We start from the raw sequence: 6,492 nt of genomic DNA on the forward strand, positions 1-6,492 counted from the left end.
AGTGCAGGGGTGTGTCAGCACAGTGCATCAACCTTCCCAAAGTTATTTAGGAAGGTTGACTTGTTTGGAAGGTTTGCCAGGAGAGAGGAGAGAGTCTCAGCTCTCTAAAAAGTACATCTCAGCACAAATCACAAAGACGTGTGGAACAATGTCCTTTGGATAGATGAGACCAAAGTGAAGTGTTTGACCATAATGCACAGCACTGTATTTGGAGAAACCCAAACACCTCATACCAGCTGTGGTGGAGGGGTCATGATTTGGTCACAGGACATGGGCACATTGCTGTCACTGAGTCACCACGAACTATTCTAGAGTCCAATGTGTGACCATCTATCTGATATCTAATGATCCAAAGCACACCCATCAAATCTACAATAGAATGGCTGAAAAAGAAAGAAATTGAGCTTGTGCAATGGCGTCAATGAAGTCCAAACCTCAGCCTGACTGAAATCTTGTGGTAGAAACTCAAGAGAGCAGTGCGCAAACAAAAAACCTCAAACTTCAATAAAGTGAAACAACATTACAAAGAAAATGGGCCAAAATTCCTCCACAATAATATGAGATACCAACAAGTCATAGAGAAAAGATTACGTCAACTTATTGTAATTAGTGCACTTTGTTTTTCACGGGATTGCTCAGAGTGCTCTGCAAGCTCTCTTTTTCACGACATTATACAGTACTGTGCAAAAGTCTCGAGCCACCACTCATTTTTTTATATTTTTGTGGGAAAACAGAAAATAGGTGCAGTGATTTATGGAAACGTGCAGTTATATCCATGTAACTACCCTGAAAGTCCATATTTGACATGACCACCGTTATTCTTCAGCAAAGCCTGAAAGCTCATAGCTAAGCTACTAAGTAATTTGTGTAATAGCTTGAACCAAATATTAAAAATATGGATTCATCACTCCATTAGCCCACTGACTGCATTACCCCTGAATGTGTGGTTTGTTATCTAATTGTGAAAACAACTGGTTGATCCTGGTTGTTCCTCGGGGTCACTTAAGCAAAGAAGTGCCGTGTAGTAGCTGTTTGTCTCACAAAACCTCTTTCCAAAGAGCCCACATGCTCCCACCCACTGGAAATTTTTCTCCTGGTGACCACTTGACTGTTTCCATCTATTTTAAGATGTGACTAATTACAAACAAAACTGGAGTACATAATATGTCCACTAAAGTGTTTTTGCATAACTTAACTAACATGCCAACTTTTAGCCTTAATGTGTTATTCTACTAGGTTGTTAGCAACTCAGGACTATAGTAAATGCTAACTAAATCATATTTTTGGTGTTTCTCAAACTTTTAATAATGTTCTGGTGATAAAAATGATAGAATTACTGTTGGTCTGGTCCCTAAACCCGGCCACACTGATACAGAAGCTTATCTGTTTGGCTTATTGCCATAGTAACTTAAGGGCACTATATCTGATTTAGTTACAAGGACTACTTTCTTTGATAGATGTCATTACCTGGTTATAGGTCAATCAGTGGTATTTTGCACTCTCATTGGTAGTCACTTCAATCATTTAATCATTAGTTAGTTATTATTAACCTCTGGTTCTTTTCCACAGTGTGTCTTTTGTCCTGTCTCCCTTCCCTCACCCTCAACCGGTCACAGCAGATGGCCGCCCCTCCCTGAGCCTGGTTCTGCTGGAGGTTTCTTCAGGTTAAAAGGGAGTTTTTCCTTCCCACTGTCTCCAAATGCTTGTTCAAAGGGGTTCATATGATTGTTGGGTTTTTCTCTGTATTATTGTAAGGCCTTTACCTTACAATACAAAGTGCCTGTTGTTAAGGTGACTGTTGTTGTGATTTGACTGCTGCTGTTATAAATACATGTTTTTTTCAATGGACAAATTTCCAAGTGGAAAACTCTCTTGAAAAAAGAAATGGCCTTCTGTTAGCCGTAGTCACCAAAGTACTACAAAAGAGGAACAGAGCACAGTCTCGCATACATAAATCTTCCTTTTTTTAAAAAACAAAAAATTGAAATGCTGTTGTCTAAATTCAAACCAAAACTGCTGAATCATTTAGTGTTGCTCAAATCTGGTCTGAGCAGCATTAAGTGGATCATTTCAAGTCATCTGGTGAGTCAGTGACATCCAACCCAAAATGGAGCAGCACATGGTAATGATGTCAGGTCAGCATCTGGCTGTTGTTAAAGAAAAGAAAGAAGTGATAGATGATCAATGTTAAATTGTGTTGTAATAACTGTATTTTCTGCAGCCATGTGTATTTTTTTAAAGTAGACTCTTGGATGTGTAAATAACAGGAAGTGCACAGCGCAATATCTGTGTCTAAACTCTGAGCACAGTCTGTTCCTCTTTCTCAACATACCTTTATTTTTATTTTACCCTTCCATAGCAGAGAAGACACCAATGAAATAAATAGCATTAATGAGTCAATTTTATTTAATGTCCCAGTAATCGATGAAGCTAGACTAGCACCGTCAGTTACCATTAACACACCTTTGCTTTTCCTGCCTTGACATGTCAAAACAGCTGCTATGAAAAGGCTGTTTGTGTTTAGATGAACATTTATTAATACACATTTTCAATTTATACATGGAATGAAGAACAGCCAAAAGCCTCAGATCCATATGGAGCAACAAAGAAACTGTGACCTTTCTCATGTCAGAGAAACTAAACTGGACTGGACAGTTAGTGCCACCTGCTGCTTGTCTCAAGGAAACAGCTGGTGTCAACATGAAGGCAAAGAGAAAGGTTTTAATGAGCTCATTTCTTAAACTCAATAGATGAGATACATTTATAAATCATAAATTAACTGCAAGGCTTTGAAATTTCACATATTTACAGATCCTAAGTCACAAGTCATTTTTGCATTTGTATAAATGTGCAAACTGGTTTTGCTGGTTCACAGGCTGCAGTGCAGGAGGGGGACTGTAAATGTTGGTTTTTGATCACTGTGGGATGCACACAGCTGGTATTTTTGAATCTACTCAAGAGCACAACTTGAAAAAAGCATGAACAACATTGCTTTTTGTCTCCTTCGTGGCAGGAGGTGCTTTGTGGGTGGGGCAGGTTTGAGGGGATCCGTCGGGCAGCAGGTTGACACCCGGGCCCGAGAGCAGGCCTCGGGCCACATTTGCACCCTTCTCACAAACAGAGTCATTGAGGGCTTCAACTGCAAAATACTGCAAACTACTGCAAACACCCTACCCCCACTCCTCCAAAAACAAAAAACTCAAAGTCAAGTGTCATTGCAATGTGTCGCTTCCTGTTTATCCTGATCTGAGAAGGTCTCGGTTGCTAGTAACTAACTAAAGTTGCTGTTTTGCTAAATTATAACTGCAGAGATGCTTAGGCTCAGACCTCAGAGGTTTTACCTACAGGGAAAATCACCAACATACACTACTGATTAGTCATGTTTTGTTAATTGGGATACTATTTACTAAATGTTTATCAAAAAAGGCTTGTATCATATAATATGGACTGATCTTGGATAAACGTGCAGTGAACCAACAGAGGCTCATAGTCCATAACCAGGAATAGTCCTAACCTTTGGGTAGTTTGTGCTTCCAGCTTACATCATGATGTTGTATTTACACTAATATTCTGATGGATTTAAATACTGCACCTTTCATAAGTAGGCCCAGACTACTTCACCCACCAGGGAGTCAAATTTGTTCATGGTGCCCCAAATTAACACTTTATACCATAAGCAAAATGAACAACATGTGTTTGATTAATAGTCCATATTTGCCTTATCTGACTTAAAAGCTCCCTCTTATCCCATCACCACCATCACAGTGGGATTCCCCTGGAAATGTCTCACAAAGTAAGCCTGCTGAACCTCTTCAGTAGAGGCGCTTCATGTTTCTAACAAGTTTTATGAAGCCTGTGTCGCCTCAGGTCTGACCTCGCTAGAAAAATTTGGACTTTCAGGTACAACATCCCATTGCCTGTTAGTATCACATTAGCAACTCTTTGCTACATTCAGAACTTACTCTACACCCAGCTGGTAAACACTAATATGCATTCATAATCATCTGACAGCTCATACTACATACTACAGTTGTAGGTGAAGACACTGGTTTCTCTTTAAGACATTCTGTTCAGCTTGTATTAGTGTCAGATTTTATACACAGGTTGTTTTCATGTAAGATCTAAACCTGGAAGGTAACAAGTATTGTACGACTTCCAGGACTGATTATAAATATCAAAAACCATACCTGATTTAAATTTGATATCTCCATTTCCAGGTTGGCTTCTAGTGCACCTCTTGACCACTTTCATTTTGGCTGCCTGCACTCGTGGGCTTCAAACTTCCGCAGGACGGAAACATGGGTTTATTTTGCAAACTGACCCAGTTCAGTGTGGAGGAGCATCACTGGTAATGAGACAGAGATCTCTGGCTTGAATCCTGGAGACAAAAGAGTCTGCAGTGGCCAGAAGGAAGCAGAACAAGTCAGAAGCATGACTGGGAGCATATAGGGACAGATCATCAGTGTGAGGTTCTACTACTGTATGATCCTGAAGCACCTACAGCAGAACGCTGTGAATTTTATGGTCATCCAATAATAATGATGTTAGATAAATGTTAAATCCTTAAAGCAGTAGCTTAGTGAAAGCATTACATTCCTTCATACAAAGCAACAAAACACAAAAACGCAGCATGTTTCCTGTGTCAAGAGCAGGTACCTTTTATCCATTATATAATCATACAGTATGATTGTCACCAGAATGATTCATATTTTTTCTACAGACACAGGAAGACGCTCCTGGTTTTGAATGCAAAACCCAATCAAATCTGTGCTTCCTCCCTTGAGATGCTCTGGCAGGCCTTTACTGCTTCTCTGTCTGCTTGTTTGAAGGTTTTGTTCTTAACCAAGGGAGAAATCCTGCAATCATCTCCTTTAGCTGTCTTCTGTGGTCTTTCACACCTTTTGGAGTTGCTGAGTTAGCCTGTTCAGAATCAGAGTCAGAAATACTTTGTTAATCCCAGAGGAAACAGCGTGGTCACAGTTGTTCCACAACAGTAAGAACAGTAAGAAATATTATTTGTAATACTGATAAGTTAAATTATCAATATTATATATAATACAGTATACTATAGAATAGCTTTAATGTCTCTAATGTATAAATATTCCAATATATTACCCAAAATTGAAATATGAAATATGAAAGTTGAAAGTGAAGTGCCCCTCTTATCATACTGACACTTAGTTTTCTCTGTCTTTCATACTTTTTAAGAATGTATCAAGTTGTTGATTTGGCCCCCCTAAAGACTTGTTGTCTTCCTGATGGGTTTATATTTGGTTTTTCACCCTAACGATGATCTTCCTCGCTTGCATCAACACCTCTTTGGTCCTCATATTAAGAGTTCCTGTGAAAAGCTACCAAATGCAAATTCAGCACTTGTAGTCGAGTCTGAATCATTCATCTGTGTCATTTTTCATGAAATGATGAGAGAACAGCGCTCACCAGGCCATCAGACTGCTTGTCAGTCATCTGTTCATGTACTTTTGCCTCTAAAGTGATCATTCTTTCACAGTGTGTGTCAGCATGAGCCAAAGAAATGAGGCAGCGACATTCATTAGTTAAGAGCAGTAACCAAAAACCAAAAAAGAAAAAAAAGAAAAATGGCAGTCAGGTGACAGAAGTATACATCAGTAAAAGAAGCGAGTCAATATTGGCCTGTTTGCTATCAGAAAGAAGGCCCTGCACTGAAAGCCTCCCTGGAACTGCTTTGATCAGTAACTGACCGACTACTAGCGTGCGGATTGATTTAAATATGGATAGTTTCGTTTCTAATACTGGTATTGGTATTAATACTAGCACCATAGCATTGATCATCGGCGTAACTTTGTGCTGAACATTGGGGGTGGGGGTGGGGGGGGTCAAGATCTCTGTCTAAATAAATCAATCAATCAATCTGGGTAAATTCCCAGATGATTAAACATGCAACTATTTTGCTGGTAATACCTGAAACGAGTAAAGAAAATCAACAGCCTATTTATGGAAGATAATTCATAATTTTATTGGGGGGCTTATATTGGTTGGGTATGATGATTGAGGGGTCATAACCCCCCTAACCACCCTGGAAATTACGCCCCTGGCATTGATACTACAATCAATACTCTAAATTCAAGCTCAATATATAGCCCACTGAATTTTGTAAATAATAAATTTTGGGGGTAAATTAAAAAAATACAAATCAAACACAGTCTCTTTTGATCTAACAAATTATTGTAGAAATAACTGTAGAATGAATAATCACAGTGATTTAGTGGTCATTAAATTGTGTTCAGAATTTAAAAATAATGATTTATCTCATAAATCCGTTCTACATAAGCTGCCTTTTTAAGTTAAAAGTATTGGTATTGTTATTGCCAATACTGGCCCTGTAGTTACTTGGTATTGGATCGATTCTAACATCTGCAGTATCGCACAGCACTACCGACTGCTCTCCCAGCTTTAATGAAACTTTGAAGTGTATCACAAACAGGAAAATGATATTTATCTTCAGAATAAAAG

The sequence above is a fragment of the Oreochromis aureus genome, linkage group 16 (assembly GCF_013358895.1).
Source record: "Oreochromis aureus strain Israel breed Guangdong linkage group 16, ZZ_aureus, whole genome shotgun sequence".
NCBI lineage: Eukaryota > Metazoa > Chordata > Actinopteri > Cichliformes > Cichlidae > Oreochromis > Oreochromis aureus.